The sequence below is a fragment of the Mustela nivalis genome (assembly GCF_964662115.1).
Source record: "Mustela nivalis genome assembly, chromosome: 13".
NCBI lineage: Eukaryota > Metazoa > Chordata > Mammalia > Carnivora > Mustelidae > Mustela > Mustela nivalis.
The window spans coordinates 17,271,464-17,293,931 of NC_139032.1; the positions used below are offsets into that span (position 1 = coordinate 17,271,464).

The 22,468-nt window shown below is 43.4% G+C and overlaps 1 protein-coding gene across 6 annotated transcripts in view; it reads right to left on the reverse strand.

Annotated features, from left to right (window-relative positions):
* PRUNE2 (prune homolog 2 with BCH domain) overlaps window positions 1-22,468 on the reverse strand; it is a 260,295-nt gene that overhangs the window by 221,173 nt on the left and 16,654 nt on the right. The gene's annotated exons all lie outside the window — the stretch shown is intronic.

Genomic DNA, 22,468 nt, shown 5'->3' on the forward strand with positions numbered 1-22,468 from the left:
TATAGCATAGACCTCTAGATCAAAATATGACTTGCTATTAGTACATGTACATCTAACAGACCTAATTCTGGGCCATAAAGCACCATAGAAGGGCAGAATTGACTTAGCGCCAGATGTTATTTATGAAAGGCAGAGAGAGAGCCCCAAATTGTGGTTTCTGTCATGATCACTAAATCACTCAGACCTGACTCCTTGTTTTTCACTTTCCCCACGTATGGAAAGAAGAAATGTCCTCTGGACACAAAGGTGGAAATAGAGGGGGTAGAGTCCTTCACAACTGCTTCTTACCAAAATATCCTGGGAAAACTGAAGATGACTCTTAGCACATACATGACGTACACTAAATGCTTCCATAAAACTTTTATAGTAACTAATATCAAGGACAGAGGGGAAAAGATCCAAACTAGCAAAAGGTCTAATACCCTTTGAACTCTTCAACTTACTTGTTTTTCTTTTGTTTTGTTGTTCTGTTTTCAGTCTTTCCAAACACCTTTTTCAGGGCCTTCTACTAAGAATACAGAGCCTTCTGGAAAATCAGGTGTTCCTCTTTGTGCAGATACAATGCTGGGTTGCTCAGTAAATGTCCACAACTACTCTCAGGTGCGTTCTGGTTTGCTGTGTCCATCACTACAAACAACCTCTTGAATGAGGTGCTTACAAGAAGCATGGGAAGTGATGCTACCATTAATACTTATGTAAGGATTCTGGAAACTGGGGGAGTCATGCACTTCCCTCAGTAGCTGAAGCAGAGCATCAGCACGAGCTAAGGGAATTCTCCGAGATGGAAGAGGGCCCCTGTGGGTCACTCACACAAACCTGCTGGCGCAGCTCACAGCAGCGTCTGTCTCTGGGACAAAGGACTTCTGCTCAGGGAGGAGAAACACCAATCCCCTGAGCTTCAAAACAACTGAGCAATCAGAAAAAGAAAGAAGAAAAAGATCAGAAAGCTGTGTTTATGGCAGTATTTCTCAAATTCGGTCAGTAGATGAACATATTAATAATTAAATTCTAGCCCTAGTTTGTGTTATTTTCCTTTTCTTTAAAGTTGTTAGAAGTTGTAGAAATTTACTATTTTGATTAAAATATTTTAATTTTCATTGGACTATTTTTTTTAAGATTTTATTTATTTATTTGACACAGAGAGAGATCACAAGTAGGCAGAGAGGCAGGCAGAGAGAGAGGGAGAAGAAGGCTCCCCACTGAGCAGAGAGAGTGATGCGGGGCTCGATCCCAGGACCCTGCAATCATGACCTGAGCTGAAGGCAGAGGCTTAACCCACTGAGCCACCCAGGCTCCCCTGGAATATTTCTTTTTTTAAGATTTTATTTATTTATTTATCAGGGAGAGAGAGTGAGAGAGAGCACAAGCATGGGGAACAGCAGGCAGAAGGAGAAGCAGGCTCCTGGACACGCAAGGAGACGGAGGCGGGACTCGATCCCACGACCCTGAGATCATGACCTGAGCAGAAGGCAGATGCTTACCTGACTATTGGACTATATCTGATCCATAAATATTTTAAATGTTTTTTAACCAGTCCTTATGGAAAAGGGAAACAAGTCTGCTGCTGCTCCACGACAAGTTCCCAAAACTTTTTTTTTTTTTTTTTTTTTTTGTGAGCCCTCACTCAGAACACGTTCTCTTAACATGTTCCCCCTCTGAAGCCAGCCTCTGTGCAGCAGCTTGCTCCAGATACTTTAATTATTTCTTCCCTTTTCAGACTGGAAGGGCTGCAGCTAATTAGTCAGGTTTTCTACCCCCATGAACAAGCCAAGATGTGCTCAAAGGACTTTTCCCAGAAGCTTTGCTTCTCTGCAGTCAGCTTTTTGTTGTCATAAGGAAGATCTATTACTTTAATACTCACGCGTGTAGATGTCTCTGTTTGGAACGGACGTCAGGCAGGTGACACCACACACCTGGCATGTCTGAAACCTGCTCAGACATGACATTAATGAACAGATAAGCGGCTGGAAGCAGGCAGGAGCAGAAGATGCCTTTCCAGCAAGAGGCAGTTATGCGGGTTCACGGGGAAATGTACAAGGGATATGCAGAGCAATTACAGTACTTTGCAAAGATGACACTTTTTAATGATGCCATTATTTACTACACTGTGTGTTTTTCAGTGACAGAAGAACCCTCACCTTCCAGGTGACCTCTTATTCTCTCTCTCCCTCTCTCAAAACATTCTGCAAGATAGAAAACTCTTTTCAAACTGAATAGTAGTTGGAACACAGTAGTTAGATATTCAATGAGGATTATTAAAATACAAGTCTTGTAGCACAGAATAGCACAATAGGCTATAGACACAGATGAACACAAATATAGAAATATGTGTATATATAAATTCTATATTATTCTGCTCATATTTTAAAAGCCTAAGCATGTTAACATTAACTGGCCACTACATTCTGATAAGAAGCATTACCAATGAAAAGTTTCAAGTCTCTAGGCATCAGACCCTCCCAACCTTGACATAATATGATTTTATGGGTTTAAGTAGTAAACAACTTATTTTTCCATTGCCCAGACTCTTGTCTCTTTGTCTGCTCTCTTTCATTAAGAGAATTGTCAGACATCTCTATATATAGCCCCTCAATATAGAAATTTTTCAATAAATCAAGTTGAATTTTGTTTTTGTCATTTTAGGGGGCATCTACAACTGAACAGATTATGGAAAAGGGCTTTAATATGAAATATGTGAACAAATCTTTCTGCCTTAATGTTTTAAATAAATCAGTCTCATAAAAAAGAAAGCCGTCGGGGCGCCTGGGTGGCTCAGTGGGTTGAGCCTCTGCCTTCAGCTTGGGTCATGATCTCAGGGTCCTGAGGTCGAGCCCCACATCGGGCTCTCTGCTTGGCCTGCTTCCCCTTCCCTTTCTGCCTGTCTCTCTGCCTACTTGTGATCTCTCTCTGTCAAATAAATATATAAAATCTTAAAAAAAAAACTGTCATATTAAAGAAAGATTGTGTTATTTTAATTCTTAAGTAGGTGTCATGTTAGACTTTCAATAAAAAAATACATCTAAGGATGGATAAATGAGAAAGCCTTAAAAATATTATGGAAACCTTAACAATACATAATAAAAGTACATTAACCAGTCTTTCACCATAATACAGAGCTATCAAATGGCTGACATCAGCTTTTAAAATTTTTTACTCATTTTGTAAAAAAATCTTTTTAACTTATGGCTATGTTCAATGATGAATTATGTAGAACTCTTGACCACTCAAATTTTGTCACCATTTTATTTTCTGAGTAATTTCCTTAGCAGAGGTCTAAAATTCCAACAACAACCAGAATATTGAATTTTAATCTCTTAACACTGTGGTGTCTGCTCTGAAAATCCAAAATATTTGAAACTACTGAGTAACCTAACACTTCTACCCTTGTGACTAATGCGAAGCCACAGCTGAAAGTATAGATGTAAAACCTTTGGAGGTACCAATCTAGGAAGAAACAGTCTCATTACTAATAGTTCTCAATTACTACTCAACCAACACTGGAGACATGAATCTACTGTTTGAAGACCCAAAGGAGTAGTAACCTCTTACTAGCGATCTTGGATTGATTAAGAAAGTATCATTTGTCTTCACAAATCCATCAAAGTCCTGTCCTGGGCTCTCTTCCCAAGTTTTTTGTTGTTCTTGGTTTGTTTGCCTCTTTTTCAGAGGCCTGTACCAATGAAAAGTTCTTAGGTCATATTAAATGTCAATTCTCCTCAGAAGAAAAATAGAGCCAGACACCAACATTATGCGTGTGTGTGTGTGTGTGTGTGTGATGAAAAATCATGTTTAATTCACCTATAACTTGAGATTTTCAGAGTCTCAGAGTGGAAAGGAGGGAGAAAATGTTAAAAAAAAAAAAAGGCCTTGAAGGAGCAAGACAAAGATAAAGCGAGAAAGTGGAAGCTTCAGAAGGGGAAGGTCGTCCTCTCTTCCCACTTGCTTGGTTGCCAAATTCTAGCCAGCTGGACACAGAAACCCAACAGGTAACAGCCAGTTAATAACAACAGTGACGGCAGAGAACAATACCTCACCGTCTCACAACTCCAGGGGCGTCATTCAACCTCCGCGGGTCGTGCTCCAGAGAGACCCATTCATGCGCACATAAAGTGACCAACCACGAAGCCCTTTCCACAGATGATGCAGTTTCTCTGATCCTGGCATCACTCCACTAAACTCTCAGGAGATCTTTTATCATCGTCCTGTGACTGTCACAAGGACTGGTCCACAGAGGCTGCCTGAGGTAACTGTCCCAGAGCTGGCATCTCCAACGTCTGTATGTTTGACCACGTCCCTGCCCTGTGGAGTGACAGCCGTGTGGAGCTCCTCCAGAAACCCTGCATCTCCACAGCCACACTCAGTCCACCCACACTCTACCTCTTAGGCTATGTTGGACATGTTTTAAGAATGACCATGGTCAACTCCATTATCTGGGGGGAAATGGGGTAAAGGTAGATTACTACAGTAATTTGGGAAAAAAGATCGCTATAGATAATGCCATTGTAAAAAATGAAAATAATAAGCATTTATACGGATGAGCAGAGACAACTGCGTATTTAGAAGGCAGCCATTGCCCCTCCCCTCCAGCAACAATGGACGCCAGGTCATACCTACCAGAGGCCTTGCCAACTGGAAGGTCAACCTGTGGAGGACTGTCTCTGACTGCCAGCAGCCCTGCTGAGAACAAAGCCTCAACCAGCTCACCACCAAGGCCTCCTCAGACCCAATATACCAAACTCCCCCACACCCCCCACCCTGCCATCTGCCCTCCCTGAGCTTCTCAGCTCCTTGCCCTTTGTGGGCTTTTGGAGAAGTGTCTCTTTCCAGGCCATGGAAGGAGACAGGGCAATGAGGCACAAGGACCGGTCTGTCCTCATTTCTACTTTACCCTGTTACAAAAACACTATGGTAACTTGTACGTTACAGGTCATTGGGAAACAGGGTGTGATCGCAGGGGACAGGAGCCGTTAATTGCCCTAAAGGGTCAGGAAGCATCTCAGAATGGGTGACTTTTGTCTTTTTTCCAGGGAAGATAGGTGAGAAGTAGCAAGCTCTCTTCATGCTTCTAAATCAAGTTAAAAACCACTGAATGCAATATTTTTTTTAAAAGATTTTATTTATTTATTTGACAGAGAGAAATCACAAGTAGATGGAGAGGCAGGCAGAGAGAGAGGAAGGGAAGCAGGCTCCCTGCTGAGCAGAGAGCCCGATGCGGGACTCGATCCCAAGACCCTGAGATCATGACCCGAGCCGAAGGCAGTGGCTTAACCCACTGAGCCACCCAGGTGCCCCATGAATGCAATATTTTTGAAACACACCCACACACACAATGTACCCACACTCACCCACAAAGTCCTGCTTGGTCAGAGATGCATACTGAAGAATTTATAGGTAAATGGCACGATGGCTGTGATTTGCTTTAAAATACCCCAGGAAACAAAAGCGTTCGTGTATGGTGTGGAAACAGATGAAACGGACTGGCAGAACATCGATGGTTATAGAAGGCAAGTGTTATGCATTGAGCCGTGTCCCCCAAAAAATTAATGTTGGGGCTCTAACCCTTAGCGCCTCAGAGCATGATCTTATTTGGAAATGGGGTGCTTGAAGATGTAATTAGTTCGGAGGGGATGAGGTAATCAGGTGGGCACTCATCCAGCACGACTGTGTGCTTACGAATAGGGGAAATCTGGACAGACAGCCACGGACGAGGGAAGACAATGTGAAGACGCAGAACGTCTACAAACCAAAGAGCACTGAGCCTACCAGGTTGGGAGAGAGGCTAGGAGCAGAAACTTTGCTAGCATGACCCTGCAGACCCCACGGCTGTGGGACAATTGATTTCTGCTCTTTAAGCCATAGTTTTCAGGACTGGGTTTAGGGCAGCCCAGGAAACTATTGCCCTAAGCCCTAGGTCCACTGAGGCTTCGTGATGCCATTCTTTCCGTTCGGGTATAGGTTTGACATTTCCCCTAATAAAATGGTTAAAAAAAGAAGCAGCAGCCTTGTACAGAGTCTCAGAAATATTAATAATTCAGCTGCACTCCGCGCCAGCGCTCCCTGAGGAAACCACCCAAGCACCGGAATGGCTCTAATATCCAAAAATACAGCTGGCCGCCTCTTCCGGCCGGGAGTCTAATGTCACATCTACAATCCCTTTTCAAGAAATCGCTGGTAAATCTCCCAAATAAGGCGCCAGAGAGCTCAGTTGTGCCCCTTGGCTCTTTGGGGCTCCAAACAGCCCTCCTCTGAAGCAAGCGTGCAGGCAGCTTGTAGAGCCTTTGGAAACTGCCCGAAGAGCCAGAGGGAGAAAAGATTCCGGCCGTGAGAACCTGCGATGAACGCTCTCCCGCATCAGTTTCCAGCCCCGACGTGCCCGGGCCAGGTATCCTGGAATGATGGCCCTTAACACTCGGTAGGCAGGTGAAGAAAAAGTACACCACAAAGCGCATTAAAGAACCTCATAATCAGGGGTGCCTGGAAGGCTCAATGGGTGAAAGCCTCTGCTTTCAGCTCAGGTCATGATCCCAGGGTCCTGGGATCGAGCCCCACATAGGCTCTCTGCTCAGCAGGGAGCCCGCCTCCCCCCCTCTCTCTCTGCCTGCCTCTCTGCCTACTTGTGATCTCTGTCTGTCAAATAAATAAATAAAATCATAAAAAAAAAAAGAAGAAGAAGAAGAACCTCATAATCACACGTAAGGGCCACCACACTTAGGAGAACACACGATAACAAAAGCAGTCAGCATTTTCCATACCATATGCTTGTAAATGCGATTCTGCAGGGAACCAATTAAAACTACGCAGGGCTTAGAACACAGACATATGGAACCAAACCAGGCAACTTATCTTGTCACTGTGGTGCTTGCTCAGGACATCGATTAGGGAGATGTGATACTGAGGTATTAGGACACATAAGCGCTATCTTAATTATGAGGACCAGAGACCAGAACACCATCGCTTCAAAGCCTCTGCCTTGGTCATTGGCATTTCTTCCTGTTTTATTTATTTATTTATTTTATAGATTTTATTTATTTATCTGTCAGAGAAAGAGAGCACTAGTAGGGGGAATGGTAGGCAGAGGGAGAAGCAGGCTTCCTGCTGAGCAGGGAGCCTGATGTAGGACTCGATCCCAGGATACTGAGATCATGACCTGAGCCGAAGGCATGAGGCTTAACCCACCGAGCCACCCAGGCATTCCTCATCCCATTTTATTTTTATTTTTATTTTTTTTTTAAAGATTTTATTTATTTATTTGACAGAGAGAAACCACAAGTAGGCAGAGAGGCAGGCAGAGAGAGAGGAGGAAGCAGGCTCCCTGCTGAGCAGAGAGCCCGATGCGGGACTCGATCCCAGGACCCTGAGATCATGACCTGAGCCGAAGGCAGCGGCTTAACCACTGAGCCACCCAGGCATTCCCTCATCCCATTTTAAATGGAAGGAGAGCCTACTGCCTTCAGAGTCATGTTGACACTCACTCGCATTCACCGTCAAAAATATAATCACCACAGCAAACCGTCAGTCAGGCTAGGTCTCGATTGTCTCACCTGTTACAGTGGGTAAATAACAATAAAAACATTCCCCCAAATTCACAGGATTCTGAATAAAACCATTTATTTCTTTTTAAAGGTTTATTTGACAGATAGAGATCACAAGTAGGCAGAGAGAGAGAGAGAGGAGGAAGCAGGCTCCCCGCGGAGGAGAGAGCCCGATGCGGGGCTCCATCCCAGGACCCTGGGATCATGACCCAAACCGTAGGCAGAGTCTTTAACCCACTGAGCCACCCAGGCGCCCCGGAATAAAACCATTTAAAAAGTGCACGTGAAAGGGGGAAGTTTAAGGCTCTGAACCGGTGCTGAGTATTTTTCTTGTTGTTTTTGCTGCTGCTGCTGCTGATGGAGAGAAGACATGTAGATAATATAAAATAAGCAATTATCAAAACTGGCTCTGATGGCTTTTATGTTAAAAATTTAGGCAGAGCTTTATTAAGTTTTCCTGACATTAAAAAAAAATGAAAATTATTTTTTAAATGTAAGTCCCAATCACAGGTCCATCTCCTCTGTAAAAGACAGTTGGCCTTTCCATCTCATCCCTGGAGCTTCGTTTGGCATGACTGCTTAATTTAGAAGGAACAGTTAAGGAAGTCGAATGTATAAATTCTAATACGATGGTTCAAAAACTGTAGGCTCAAGCAGTCTCTCAGATACAGAGCACACAAGACATAGAAAAGTGATCAAGGAAAAGAAGAGAAAGCTTATAGCTAAAGGAGTGTATTAAATTACCCCAAATGAGATCAGAAAGCAGGGCCAGGAGGGGAGCACCACAGGGCCCGGGACTGTGTTAATTAAAAATAAATAACCACCAAAATATCGGTAACAGATTAAAAACCCTAATTCCACACGCACACGATATGCTTTCATATCAAGAACACTACTGTAATTGTTTCTTTAAAAAAAAAAATCCATACTTCTGGGGCGCCTGGGTGGCTCAGTGGGTTAGGTCTCTGCCTTCAGCTTGGGTCATGATCCCAGGGTCCTGGGATCGGGCCCCGCATCGGGCTCTCTGCTTGGCAGGGAGCCTGCTTCCCCCTCTCTCTCTGCCTGCCTCTCTGCCTGCTTGTGATCTCTTTCTCTCTCTGTCAAATAAATAAATTAAATCTTAAAAAAAAAAAAAATCCATACTTCTTAGGGCTGTGTATCCATTTTTTCCCAGGCTCTTCTCCTACACATTTCTCTGGGGGTTTCAGCCATAGGGAACCACGCGAGGAGTTGTAAGCTCACGCACTGCTTATGACCCAAGCCTCAGCCCTGGCCAGTCCCTCTATCTAAGAATTTCCTTTCCCCAGAAAACTGGGACTCTTCTGTCAAGGTCTGCTCAAACGTTCCTTTTCCTGTGCAGCTTCTCACCCCCTGACCCACACCCCTCCACCCACCACACTGGAGCTGTCTGAATCCTAAATCAGCATCAAGAAAGCTATCTGCGAGCACCTGAGGGAAGACCAGTGTTTGCATTATCAGAGTCAGCCCCAAACCTAGCATCATTCTGTGCTCACAGTAAATAGCTGCTCAATGAATGTTTACAAAGGAATGGATGGGGAACTTGGACCCCGGGGCAATCCCAATTCATAAGCCACAGCCCCACTAACCCTTCTTCTTTCTATCTCCAGGCCTCTGACATGGATCTCAGACAGGAAAACACAGAAATCACAGGGTGGGCACAAGAGGCATGAACAACTTTTACAAACACAACCCTAATCCCATTCTATATTCTGATCAGGTAGATCTGAAGCGGGACCCAGGTGTCTGTGTTTTTAGCAAGTTCCCCAGGTAAATGAGATGCACATCAAAATTTAAGAACCATCGCTCTCTGACATATTAATAATAGAAATTCCTATTTCCCTGAGGAAGAGAAAATCACTTTCACAAGTCTGCTTGCGAAACCCATTTAAGGAGAAAGGATTCACCGAGACACAGAGGGGCAGTCTTGGGTTTTAGAAGAAAACTATTTTAGTGGTTAGATGGAAATAAAAATATACAATTAATACTCAGAATTCAAAATCCCTTTGGATTTAGCTGAAGTGAATCATAGAGAATTGTGATAGATATTTCCATACATGGAAGGAGTGGCTTGTTCTGCTTAGCAATACGAGCGCACGTCATGCCCACTACCCACGTTACCAGAGAGACTGGGGACACATTGCTGCCCCTCTCTGAGGCCAGGTTCCCTTGAACTTTTCAGGACTTTCCCACAGCAGGCAATGGGTAATGCTGGTTCCATAGACATACCTACATAAACAAATTGCCTTTTTAAAGTTTCCCTCTACTTCCTTTGATTTATCTCTTTTCTGTGCTCCCCAGGGCTCCTCCCCTCACGCACACAGACCCACTGATGCCACTTGGTGATGGTGGGTGCGGGTGAGGCCTTGGTGCCGTGCCACCGTTTTCAGTGAAACTGACACACAGACCTTCAGTGCCTGCCAATCATTCTAATTCTTCTGTTTCTAATATCGCTGCTACCCAAACATGCCACTTTACGCACTAGTTTTAAAACAACCATTGGATCTTAGAAGTGACTTAAACCCAAGGGGAGGTTTTATATAAAATTACCCCAATGCCTGCCATCTCTAGGATTGCAGCGACTCTAGAGAAACACTAATCAAACCGCATTTACATGAAATATTTTTAGGCACGGAATTTAATACAGGTTGACATATTTTAAAAGAAAGTTGTCTCCTCAGGATGCCATAGGATACATAAAGCTTTCAGGGAAAAAGGCAGGAGACTCAGAGTACTAATCCTAACTCTACTACTAACTAGCTGTGAGACTTGACTGCAGACACTCCTGTTTTCTCAGCCTGAGAGCCTCCATCTCTAACAGAAGGAAGCTGGAGCTGACGATCACGAAGATTCTGTTCAGCTTTACTGCTCTAGAACGAGAATACAAAAGAAGATGGGTGCAGTAGGGCAATCTTAAGGGAACTTGCATTTTAAAAGAGGACCTATATATTTTCATCAAAAAAAAAAAAATTCAGGCAGGGCACCTGGGTGGCTCAGTAGGTTAAAGCCTCTGCCTTTGGCTCAGGTCATGATCTCAGGGTCCTGGGATCAAGCCCCACGGCGAGCTCTCTGCTCAGCGGGGAGCCTGCTTCCTCCTCTCTCTATCTCTGCCTGCCTCTCTGCCTACTTGTGATCTCTGTCTGTCAAATAAATAAATAAAAAATCTTTGAAAAAAAAAAAATCAGGGACTGCTGCACTCAAGACTTTGAGGTGACCTTTTATGAACCTCTCCAATCATACTGCCCCCCAAAGATCTCTTTCGGCTGTTAACTTTGTCCCACACTTATTTGATTAATGCTTTGAAAATATCAAGATACTGGAGTACAGTAATGAAGTATGGTCAAATGAATAACCAGCTATTTGAAAAAGGATTTTTTTTTTTTTTTTTTTTTTTTACAAATAATGCCCAAGTAAAGGCTTTGGCGGGGGCGGAGGGGGGTGTGGCAGTGATAAGCAACTGTCATCTTTTGTAAAATCACTCTCAACCACTAAGCCCTGGGAAGAGTATCTGCCTGGTGGGTACCCTTGGCTCAAGACAGAAAATAAAATCTACTTAGGTATAGTGTAAAGATACACTCTGACCCTTAGTGGGATATGGAGCCGGCAGGAAGTGGGTGATTCGCAGTGCTGTGGTTATTGACAGATTCTTGGGCTGATCAAGCTCTTTAGTCAGGCAGAGTTAGGGATCAATAGCCACGTAAGCAAGATGTTGCCGGTCTGCTGAGTTCTCAGAAACTATACTCTGCAAAAGAAAGGTCAGCACCGTGGTCAATCAGATGGTCCTTGAGGCCACTGGAGATGCAAGGCAGTAAAGATTCTGAGCACAATGCGGACTGACCTCGGGGATAGGGCAGCGGGTTAGAGAACCAAATTTTCTCTTTAACTTCCGCCCAAGAGAAGGAGAAGGAAAAGGGAAGGACAGTGAAGCCGTCTCTACTCTTAGGGTGCATGGACATGTGTGAGACTCGAATGTGAGGATTCTCTAGAGGGGGGAGAGTGTCCTGAGTTAGAAGGTGAACCACATGTTCCTATGAAGAAGGAACTGCCCCATTTGGCTTGGATTTTCTCATCCACGGTGGAGCTGAGCTTCCAGCCACACAATGGAAAGTTACTTAATGACCCAGTATCCTGTGAGTTCCTGAATCCTTAGAGCACTGCTCCGTTGGCAATTTTCTAAGAAATGTAGTGTAGACCACCCACTTTAAAGGATTTCTGAGGAATAAGCTTATTAAGTCTTCTGCAGGGATTTTCTCCCTTTATGGTCTGTAAAAGCCGGAGGGAACACAATATTAATTCCTCTGGGTTTGATTTCGTGACAGGTGCCATTGGGATTAGAGCATTTCTCAAACTCTCTTCTAAAATCATAAAAGGTCCAACTATTTGTCCTGATTAACCCTCACTCACCCACCCTAAAGCGATCCAAACAATTTCCATCACCAAATTGACTTATCAGCACACAAAATTAATAATTATTAAATGAAATGTTTTGATTTTCTATTGGACGAACGAGTGACACAATCTTAACGTCAGACTAGTACCCCAGGGGACAGTGAGCAAATTCGTGGCTCTTAACCCAATGGGCCTTTATACCCGTGCTAAACGGGGAGCCAGCAAGGCTGTGTATAGGAAATCATTACCCAAAGCACATTCCAGAGAACACTAATAGAGTTTGGAAAACACTGAATTTAAAAAAGCAACTGACACCTTGGCTTGCATTTTTTCTCATCCACAGTCGAGCTGAGCTTGACATGGGTTTAAACATGTGTTTATCACGGGGCCCTTCAACACTTCGTGTTAGTTCATTGCAAATCTGTGTGTGTGTGAGAGTGAGAGGCAGAGAGAGAGAGAGAAAGAGAGGCCCATGTGTTGGGGATGGGCAATATTTAGATAAGGTAAAGAGAGAAGCCTCCCTGAGGTGATGGCTAAACCTCAGAGCCGGTGAAGGAGGAGCAATTACAGGACTGGAAAGGCCCTGAGGTGGGGGAGTATCAGAGAAGAGGATTCAACATTTGATTAAAACAAGGTCCTGTTTCTCATTTCCACTGTAAAGACCATTCAGGCTTTTAAGAACGGAGTCCCCCATTTCAAAAAGCTGTGCATGTTCAATATACTTATAATTCGCGAATCTTGTATTTCATGGTGAGGAATCAGAGTCCTTCAGAACCCTGGGGACCCCGGGGACACCTCCAGGAGGCTCCATGAAGGCAAACCCATTCTCGTGGAGATGAGAAGACATTACGTGCCTTTTTCACTGGGCTAGACATTTGCACGGACGGCACAAACGCAATGGGGAGTGAAGCTGCCCGCGCCTGAGCGAGAGTCAAGATGTGGCCCTAAGTTAGCCCAGCGCATTCTCCTGCTGTGCCCTTCACAGCCGTGACCGTGCACGACAAACACTGCCACCTTCACTTACGAATGTCTTTTATGAGGGGAACCTGGGTGGCTCAGTTGGTTAAGCCTGGGATTGAGCCCAGGGTCGGGCTCCCCGCTCAGCCGGGAGCCTGCTTCTCCCTCAGCCTTTGCCCCTCCACCTCCCCCTCAACCCCCACCGGTGCCCTCTTTCTCTCTTTCTCTCTCTCTCTCTCAAATAAATAAAATCTTTAAAAAAGCAAAAAAACATGCTTTATGAAAGAGCAAAGAAATTAAGTTAATTAAATCCCAAGCACTGAATATGCACAATTTTTAATACTCTATGATAAAACTGAAGCATACATAAAGCATCTTGGGAACATTCTGAAGCCAAGGGTTGTCTAGAAGAAAAACGAGCTGTGTGCTGGTTTGAGTTGTGAGCTGGTTAGCTGCTTCTTATGAAATAATTTTCTTTTGCGACAATGCAGTTATTTTTCATTAAATATTGTTTTGTTAATATGTAATGGGTTTATGTTATTTTTAATGAGTTAATGAATATTTTTAGATGTTTCCATTTTAATTTTCAACGTGGTGAAGACTGGTAGAAAGAAGACACATAAACAGAAGCTTTTGTCATCCTCAATGACTTTTAAGAGCATAAGAGGGACCTGAGACCAAGAAGTCTGAGAAGCCCTATACTAACAAAAGAGCTTTGTCCACACCTTACATCACACATTCATGGACATGGGTATAAGGGTACACCAGCGATTATGTATACATTTGGGATATTTTTATGGAGGTGAAACTCACAGAACATAAATGTAACCATTTCAAAGTAAACAATTCGGTGACACGAAGTACATTCATAATGTTGGGCCACACCTATCCAGCTCCAACACATTTGATCACCCCACAAGCAAACCCAGTCTCTACCCACTGTCCACCCTTCTACCCGCCTCCTCTGGCAGTCCCGTCTGCCATCGGAACTCACCTATTCTGGATAGTTCATACAAGAAGAGACATTTTACAATTGGTTTCTTTCCCTTAACATGTTATTTTCAAGTTACATCCATGTTGTAGCACAGATTGTGTGTACTTTGGTCCATGTGTATATATATATATATTTTAAAGATTTTATTTATTTATTTGACAGAGAGAGATCACGAGTAGGCAGAGAGGCAGGCAGAGAGAGAGGAGGAAGCAGGCTCCCCGCTGAGCAGAAAGCCCGATGCGGGGCTTGATCCCAGGACTCTGGGATCATGACCTGAGCCGAAGGCAGAGGCTTCAACCCACTGAGCCACCCAGGCACCCCTGTATATTTTTTTAATGAGCTATTTATCCTCACATTTTTTTGAAATGATCTCCAATTAGAAAATCTTACTCTCACCCAATACGGATGTGTTTATAAGGTAATATCTGTCTCAGTATTTGTGTATTGCAGACTTCAACTGTGCACAAAGGTGTTTCTGTACATAGTGTGAAGCTACAAAAAAATTAGGAAGCAATTCCCCCCCAATACTGAGGTGAATGTTAGTCAGTGTAGGATGATTATCATCACTATTCTCACTGCCAAGTTCATGAAGTGCCTAATCGTAAATGGTGGAGAATATTATTTTGTAAGATTTCCTAATAATAAAATGTATTTGCACACATGAGTAATTTTTGTGTATTTAAGGTTGTTGATTTAAAGGGAATAGGAATTTTTTAAAAGCTTTAATTTATTCATTTGCGAGAGAGAGCACATAAGCAAGGAGAGAAGCAGGCAGGGGCAGAGGGAGAAGCAGACTCCCCACTGAGCCAGGAGCCTGAGGTGGCGCTCAATTCCAGGACCTGGGATCATGACCTGAGCCGAAGGCAGCCACTTAACCTATCTGAGCTACCCACGCACTCCGAGGGAATAGGAATTCAACGTAGTGGGGTAGAAGTAAATTTTGAGATGGGAGACCTGGGTCAGAACACATATGATGTTCTTTATCAGAAAGGATGCTTCCAGAAACTGACTCCCTCTTTCATGGCCTCGGCTGTCTTGCTTTGACAAGGGGCTGCCTCTCCATCCTTTAATACACCTGGCTTTGTTTGCCAGGGATAACTTTACATACCACATTTATGACTTTTTTTTCCTATCCAGAGAGTACCTCGATTATTGGCTTCCATTTTAATTGACTCCATTTTTTATATAAGCAAATTTCAGAAGAAAAATGTATTATTATGACTCAATATGGAAAGTCAACACCACTTGCAAATAGAAAAATAATCAATGAATCACCTCAAGCTACCCAAGGATGTACATTCTAGCATCTTGCTTCCTGTAGCACAAACCATCTCACCTTTTCAATAATACTGTCCAGCCCTGACCAATCTGTTTCATGAATCAATACACTGCAGTCTTGCTTACTTTTGGAAGTTAATATTCATGACTCACTCTTTTCTCCTTGGAAAGGCTAACAGAAATATGTGTAGCTCTGGGTAGCCCACTAACCACATAGCAGTTGGCAGAGGTCTGTGATTCCAGATAAGTGACATTCTTAGCTGGGGGCTTGTTTAAAACACAAGAACCCAAGAAATTCGGAAAACACAAAATTCTCCATGTAGCTGCAGTATGACTCCTGAGAATAACAGAACAATTGGAAGATATTTTAGTTGACTTGCCTCTTGGACTCTATCTGTAATGAAAGGGACTCAAGATGCTAGGAGGCACTTGGAAGCTGATTTCCCTTTTCTTGAACACAGAGGTTACCCTAGGACACAGGTGATCTACACTCTGTACGGCAGAGACTGTTGCAAAGTGATGGCAAGCATGGTTCCTCCCTTTATCCAAGCGCCTACAGTGACCCCTCATAGCTCCTCCCATCAAGAGAGGGTGTGAGTATATTTCTCTACTCCTTGAACCTGGACTGGGTGTGTAACTTGCTTTGGCCAATAGATGAAAGAACTTGTAGCGTGGCTGAGAAAGTTAAAAGTGACAGTGTCTGTGAAATACCTAGCACAGGGCCTGACATAGTAAGTTCTGGTTAGATGGTAGCAGTGGTCGCTGACACTGTGTACGCCATAAACCACATGTTCCAGGACAGCCACTCTCCTCCACGGACTTTGCCCTCCATATATTTCCTTTGCTCTTCTCTCTCCCCCTCCTTGCTTACTTCTGGCTGGGCCCAGATGTTCCAATTGATGGCATATTCAGTGGAAGGGCTTGCACAAAGCATGTGTGGGTTATAGTTCCCCACAAGTAGAAATTAGCTGGCCCATCCTTGAGTTCACCACAACCCCAAAGACCCACAGGTCTACCCAAGAGTTAAGGATATTTATGGTATAATCTAGTGAGGGCCAGTTTGATCTAAAACATGCCTCTTGGGTAACAATGAAGAACTAAGAAAACAAGCACAATTTATTGAGTGCCATTGGCTAAGTGCTTTGTAAGTATTATCTCATGGTAGCTTTACAGAAATTTTCTGAATTCCTTGAGATAAATTCTAAATTGTCCCCACTTCACAGATGAAAAATCTGAGGATTGAAGATACAAATAATTTGCCCAATTATGTGGAATGCACTGACTGTAAGGAAAATAAATAAGAGCCCATTCCTAGTCCTGAATTCATTTGAGAGTTATGAGAAACCCTTACCAGGGAAGATTCAGGCTGACAATCCCCAATCCCATTCCGGGCATTCACTAACCCTACTTCCTAGGGTCTAGCTGGACAGCTGAAAGGAAGATGGTAGAAGGGAAATAGCCACACGTGCTTATTGAGCACCTACTTATTGCATCAGGCAGTGGAGTAAGATTTGGAAGAAGTGAACAAGATCTACTTTCCAGCAGCAACCCCAGGCAAAGCTCTTACGGCACCAAGAGGCCACAAAAGCACAGTGGATATGAATACTGCATTGGGAGCGCATAGGCTGCTTGGGCTTGAAACCTGGCTCTTTCGCTTCCTGCCTGTGTGAGTACAGGCCAGCTGCTCACCTCACTCTACCTCAGTTGCCCCAAGCACAGAATGGGTATAATTATACCTACCAAACACGGTTATTATGAACATAAAATTATTTTGTGAATATTTAAAGAATATACGTAGTGCTCTTGCACATGGTCATGGCTAGATTAAATATTAAATAAAATTACATTTATGAGTAAACCAAGGCTCAAAGAGGTTAAGAAGCATACCCAAGCTCACATAGCTGAGAAGCTGCTGAACTTGACATTCAGACTCCAGGACCATTGTTCCTTTCCTTTTGTTTTGAGGCTACTCAGGCTGAACTGATGGAACATGAGACAAAAGCAGCCATTCAGACCAGAAGCCTCATTATCTTCCCTAGCAAACTCTCCACGCACACTAACCCGCGTATGTCTACACATTTCCCCCAGCACCAGTCCTGGAGGGCCAAGCCACTGACTTCCAGACACAAGTCCTATGGCTCTCCTCTCTGCCCTTGTCTGGAATTTCCCAGCAGCCTGTCCCTCTCACACAAGCCCCAGGTGCACTGTGGTCACCAAACAAACTGAAGACTTCATATAACAATTAAAGGACTTTCACTCCACACAATGACTGGAAGGCGAGAACACTTGACCTAGAGATTAATTTCTCCAAGAGAAATTATTACTAGTCTTATCAGGAGGCCAGGAATTTAAACCCCTACTTTTGTGTTGATTTTTATTTTGTTTATTGATAAGTAAATCTTAAACTCAGAAACATAAGTCTGACTGTCAGCTCTAAAATGGGTAGTTTTGGAATCCTCATATATATTTTGCAGGGGTTCAGATGCCAAAATGGTAGAATGATTATTATCGTCATCGTCATCGTCATCATCACCATCAAAGCAAACACTCAAATATTTATATGTATCACAAAGTTCTAAGAGTTTTACATCTACTACCTCATGTAATCCTCAAGACTCCATTCAGCAGGGGAGACTATTGTTATTCCCCATTTATAAATGAAAGAAACTGAGGCACAGAAAATTTAAAGGATGTTTGCAAGGCAGTCTTGTTTCATAAATGCTTCCCTCTTGATCTAGAGGAGTGAAGCAAGCTTCCCCAAATCCTAAACTTGGGACACAGATGCAATGTAAAGTTATTCCAAATGTGATCATGGAGATGACCCCTGCCCCAACCTCATCTGAAGACATAAGAGATGACAAAAAACTAGCAGGGATTTTCATTGGTTAATAATATTAAAAACTGCCAAAGAATCTCAGGATTCTTAGAGATTTTATTGGGTGAATATCTACCTTTTGATGTGACCATTAATAGAAAGTAAGTGTAGTTCTGTCCAGTGTTCACCTGACAGGATGAATTCTAAATTTAGAGCATGTAGTAGCCTGCAATGTTATTCCTAATCACTAACTTTTCTTACTAGAGTAAGAAGCACAAGGATGTGTCCCCATCCAGTGCCATGGAACTTGCATTATCTACGGGTGGAGTATACTTCCTGCTCCACGCTCAGTGGGCTTGGCCACATGACTGGCTTTGGCTGATGAAATGCAAATGTAAGCGCCTTACTGCAGCTCAGAACGGAAGCTCTAAGAACCACTGTTGGATCATACCATCCTACCAACTTTTTTACTCCTTTCTTTCTTTCTTTCTTTCTTTTAAAGATTTTATTTATTTATTTGACAGAGAGAGAGATCACAAGTAGGCAGAGAGGCAGGCAGAGAGAGAGGCGGAAGCAGCCTCCCCGCAGAGAAGAGAGCCCAATGTGGGTCTCAGTCCCAGGACCCCGAGATCATGACCTGAGCCAAAGGCAGAGGCTTAACCCACTGAGCCACCCAGGCGCCCTTTCTTACTCCTTTCTTCTGCCCCAAGAACAGCCTAGCCCAGGCAGTTGCTGTATCCCAGTATAGTATGCAGGACAGACGCGGTAGCCTGCATCCCAGAACAAGGAAGGAAGGCTCTTAGAGCCACAGCTGACCTTCAGCAACCTCTAACACCAGTGAGAAATACACCTTTGTCATTGAAAGCCCCCGACACTGGGGATTTTTTGCTACAGCAGCATGACCTGGTAAAAGGTGACTGACACAAAACAGGACCTTAAAATGATGCCTAAATGCTCAAAGATGCCGCCAAGCATCCCCAAACTACATGAGGTTCCACAAGCCGCTCTGGGCTCCCCGCTGTATTGAGAGAAACAGAATTCTGTATTAAGGGTAAAGGAATTGGACAAGGGTAAAGGGGCTGTAGGAAATAGAGTGTGAACAAAGAGCACATCAGAGAAGCAGGGTGACTAAGCAAAAGCCATCAATAAAGGAAGAAGGGCATAAATAATAAAGGAACAACGTCAGTCGGTAACAAAGCATCCTGTACAAATGGGCACGGACAACAGTGGGGAGAAGCAACAACAATGAAACAGAAAGCAAATCAGCATCCAGATGTTAAAGTACTGCCTGAAAGATGATATTAAATAAGGACAAGAAACATTAAAAATAATTTAGTCAAAGAGACAGAGACCAGACATTGGGGGAAGTTTGATTCAAACATTGTTTCCTGCAGCAAGTCCTTGGGGAAAAGACCTTCCTGAAATAATTCAAAGGACCTGGTGAAGAGCCCTGTACTTCCTAAGACACTGTCACTTCCTTCAGGGTTCTCCTCCTTCTCCCTCCATAAAGCCCAATAACCTATTTACTCATGGTCCCCTCCACCTCTGCTAGGTACTGTGAACCCACACCATGAGGCCCCAGTGTTTCGTTCGGGCAAAGCATAAGGAATATTAGATCATTTTAACAGCAACACATACTAGAAATGGGCATTATGTACATGGCCTGTCTTGCGAGTTATTAGAGCCGATGGCTGTCATTGTGGTGCGACTACAGAGGGATTCTTCTTCTGTCCTCTGAAATAGGAGCACTAAAGACTGCTTTCTTCACCTAGATTTTTTTTCTTTCTTTTTTTCTTTAAATTCAATTAGCCAACACGCAGTACATTATTAGTTTTTGGTGTGGTGTTCAGTGATTCATTAGTTGCGTTTAACACCCAGTGCTCATCACATCACATGCCCTCCTTAATGCTCATCACCCAGTTAGCCCAGCCCCCACCCTCCTCCCTTTCCACAAACCCGCAGTTTGTTTCCGGGAGTCAAGAGTCTCCCAGGGTTTGTCTCCCTGTCTGATTTCTTCTCATTCAGTTTTCTCTCCCTTCCTCTATGGTTCTCTGTGCTATTCCTTATATTCCACATACAAGGGAAACCACATGATAATTGTCTTTCTCTGCCTAACTTATTTCACTAAGCATAATCCCCTTTGGTCCTCTCTATGTTGATGTAAATGGTATGTATCCATTCTTTCTGATGACTGAGTAATATTCTATTGTATATATGAACCATATCTTCTTTATCCAGTCATATGTTGAAAGACGTCTCAGCTCCCTCCACAGTTTGGCTATTGTGGATATTGCTGCTATATGAACATTGGGGTGCAGGTGCCCCTTCTTTTCATTATATATCTGTATCTTTGGGTAAATACCCAGTAGTGCAATTGCTGGGTCATAGGGTAGCTCTATTTTTAACTTCCTAAGGAACCTCCATACTGTTTTCCAAAGTGGCTGTACCAGCTTGCATTCCCACTAATAGTGTAAGAGGGTTCTCCATTCTCCATATCCTCACCAACACTTGTTGTTCCCTGTCTTGTCAATTTTAGTCATTCTGCTGGTGTAAGGTGGTATCTCATTGTGGTTTTGATTTGTATTTCCCTGATGATAAGTGATGCAGAGCATTTTTCCATGTATCTGTTGACCAATTGGATGTCTTCTTTGGAGAAGTGTCTGTTCATGTCTTCTCCCCATTTCTTGACTGGGTTGTTTTTTTGGCTGTTGAATTTGATAATTTCTTTACAGATCTTAGACACCAGCCCTTTAACTGCTTTGTTATTTGCAACTATCTTCTTCCATTGTGTAGGTTGCATTTTTGTTTTGTTGACTGTTTCCCTTGCCATGCAGAATCTTTTTATCTTGATGAAGATCCGATAGTCCATTTTTGCTTTTGTTTCCCTTGTCTTTAGAGACATATCTTGCTAAACAGACGTGTCTTTTATTTCCCTTGCCTTTAGAGAAATTGCTGCTGCTCAGGTGGAAGAGGTTACTGTCTGTGTTCTCCTCTAGAATTTTGATGGATTCCTGTCTCACATTTAGGTCTTCCATCCATTTTGAGTTGACCTTTGTGTGTGGTGGAAGAGAATGGTACAGTCTTATTTCTTCTGCATGCGGCTGTCCAATTTTCCCAGCGCCATTTATTGAACAGACTGTCCTTTTCCCATTGGATACTCTTCTCTGCTTTGTTGAATATTAGTTGACCATAGAACTGAGGTCCATTTCTGGGTTCTCTATTCTGTTCCACTGATTTATGTGTCTGTTTTTATGCTGGTCTTTGCCTTAGATTTTTAACATCTTAGGAATTGGCCCAATGGCTCAACGTGCATCTCTGTCACATTGTGATGGGACCGCACTGCTGCCCGAAGGAAAGTGCTGGAAGGCTGCACGTCCTCTTTACATTACATTTGGGGGCACCCCTCTCTAGATTCCATTGTCCCCTGAGAAGAGCCATGAACAGGGCCTTCTTCCCCTCAGCCTTGCACTCTGGAGCCTCAAACTATGGCCTGGGAACCAGCAGCAGAAGCATCAACTGAGAACATGTCAGAAGGGCAGGCTCCCACGACCCCCCACAACACATGATACTGAATCAGAATCTGCATCCTAACAGGATCCCCAGATCCTGTGACATGAAAGTTTGAGAACTGCGGCTGTCATGCTCACCCCTCCTGAAAGTCACTGTACTGTGCCACCTGAGGAGTGAAAAATGCAAGTTGAGGCTCTGAGGTAGAGAATACCAGAAATTTAGCTCTAACGTGCATTAGTTAGTTAGGTGACCTACATCAAATCACTTGATTTCTTGAGCCTCAGTTTCCCCCTTTATGTATTAGGCATAATAATGTCTGTCTCAGAGAATTGCTATGAAAGTCAAATGAAGTAAAATATGTAAATTCTACCCTTGCTTGCTGGCCAAGGGAAGGTTTTGCTGACAGTTAAGTGCCCAGGGGTAAAAAGTAGGATAAAGATGTTTTGAGAAAACTGAGGCAGAGAGAAGGCCCAGTCAGGGATATTAGTCATGGCAAGACATCAGCTTAACCTGAATGTTCCTATTTGACCCTCCAAGTTCTCTGTTCTTTTGTCTTTTAAAGAAGCAGATGTATACTCACAAAGGAGTTGAACAGCTAGGAGTTGGGGCCCATGAGGATTTACTTCCAGAACCTTCTGCCCCACAACATGCTAATTATTTAGCAGATGTGCATGATTTAACATCTACACAGTAAGATTCTCAGAGTCACTGATTTTCATTCCCATCCCAACACTTACAAGAAAATACCATCCCAACTGTATTTCCCTTCACATGTATTAAAGGTTCCCAACATGACATCCGTAAAGGAATTACTGTACTGTATACAAATCTTCTGTAGACAATAGATTTCTCACACACACACACACACAAATCATTTTAGGCTTTCAAGACAGCTGGTGTCATAAACACCTGAGATTTTTATTAATACAGAAACTTGAGCTCCATTCCCTAAATTTCCTTCCAGTAATGGTTGGC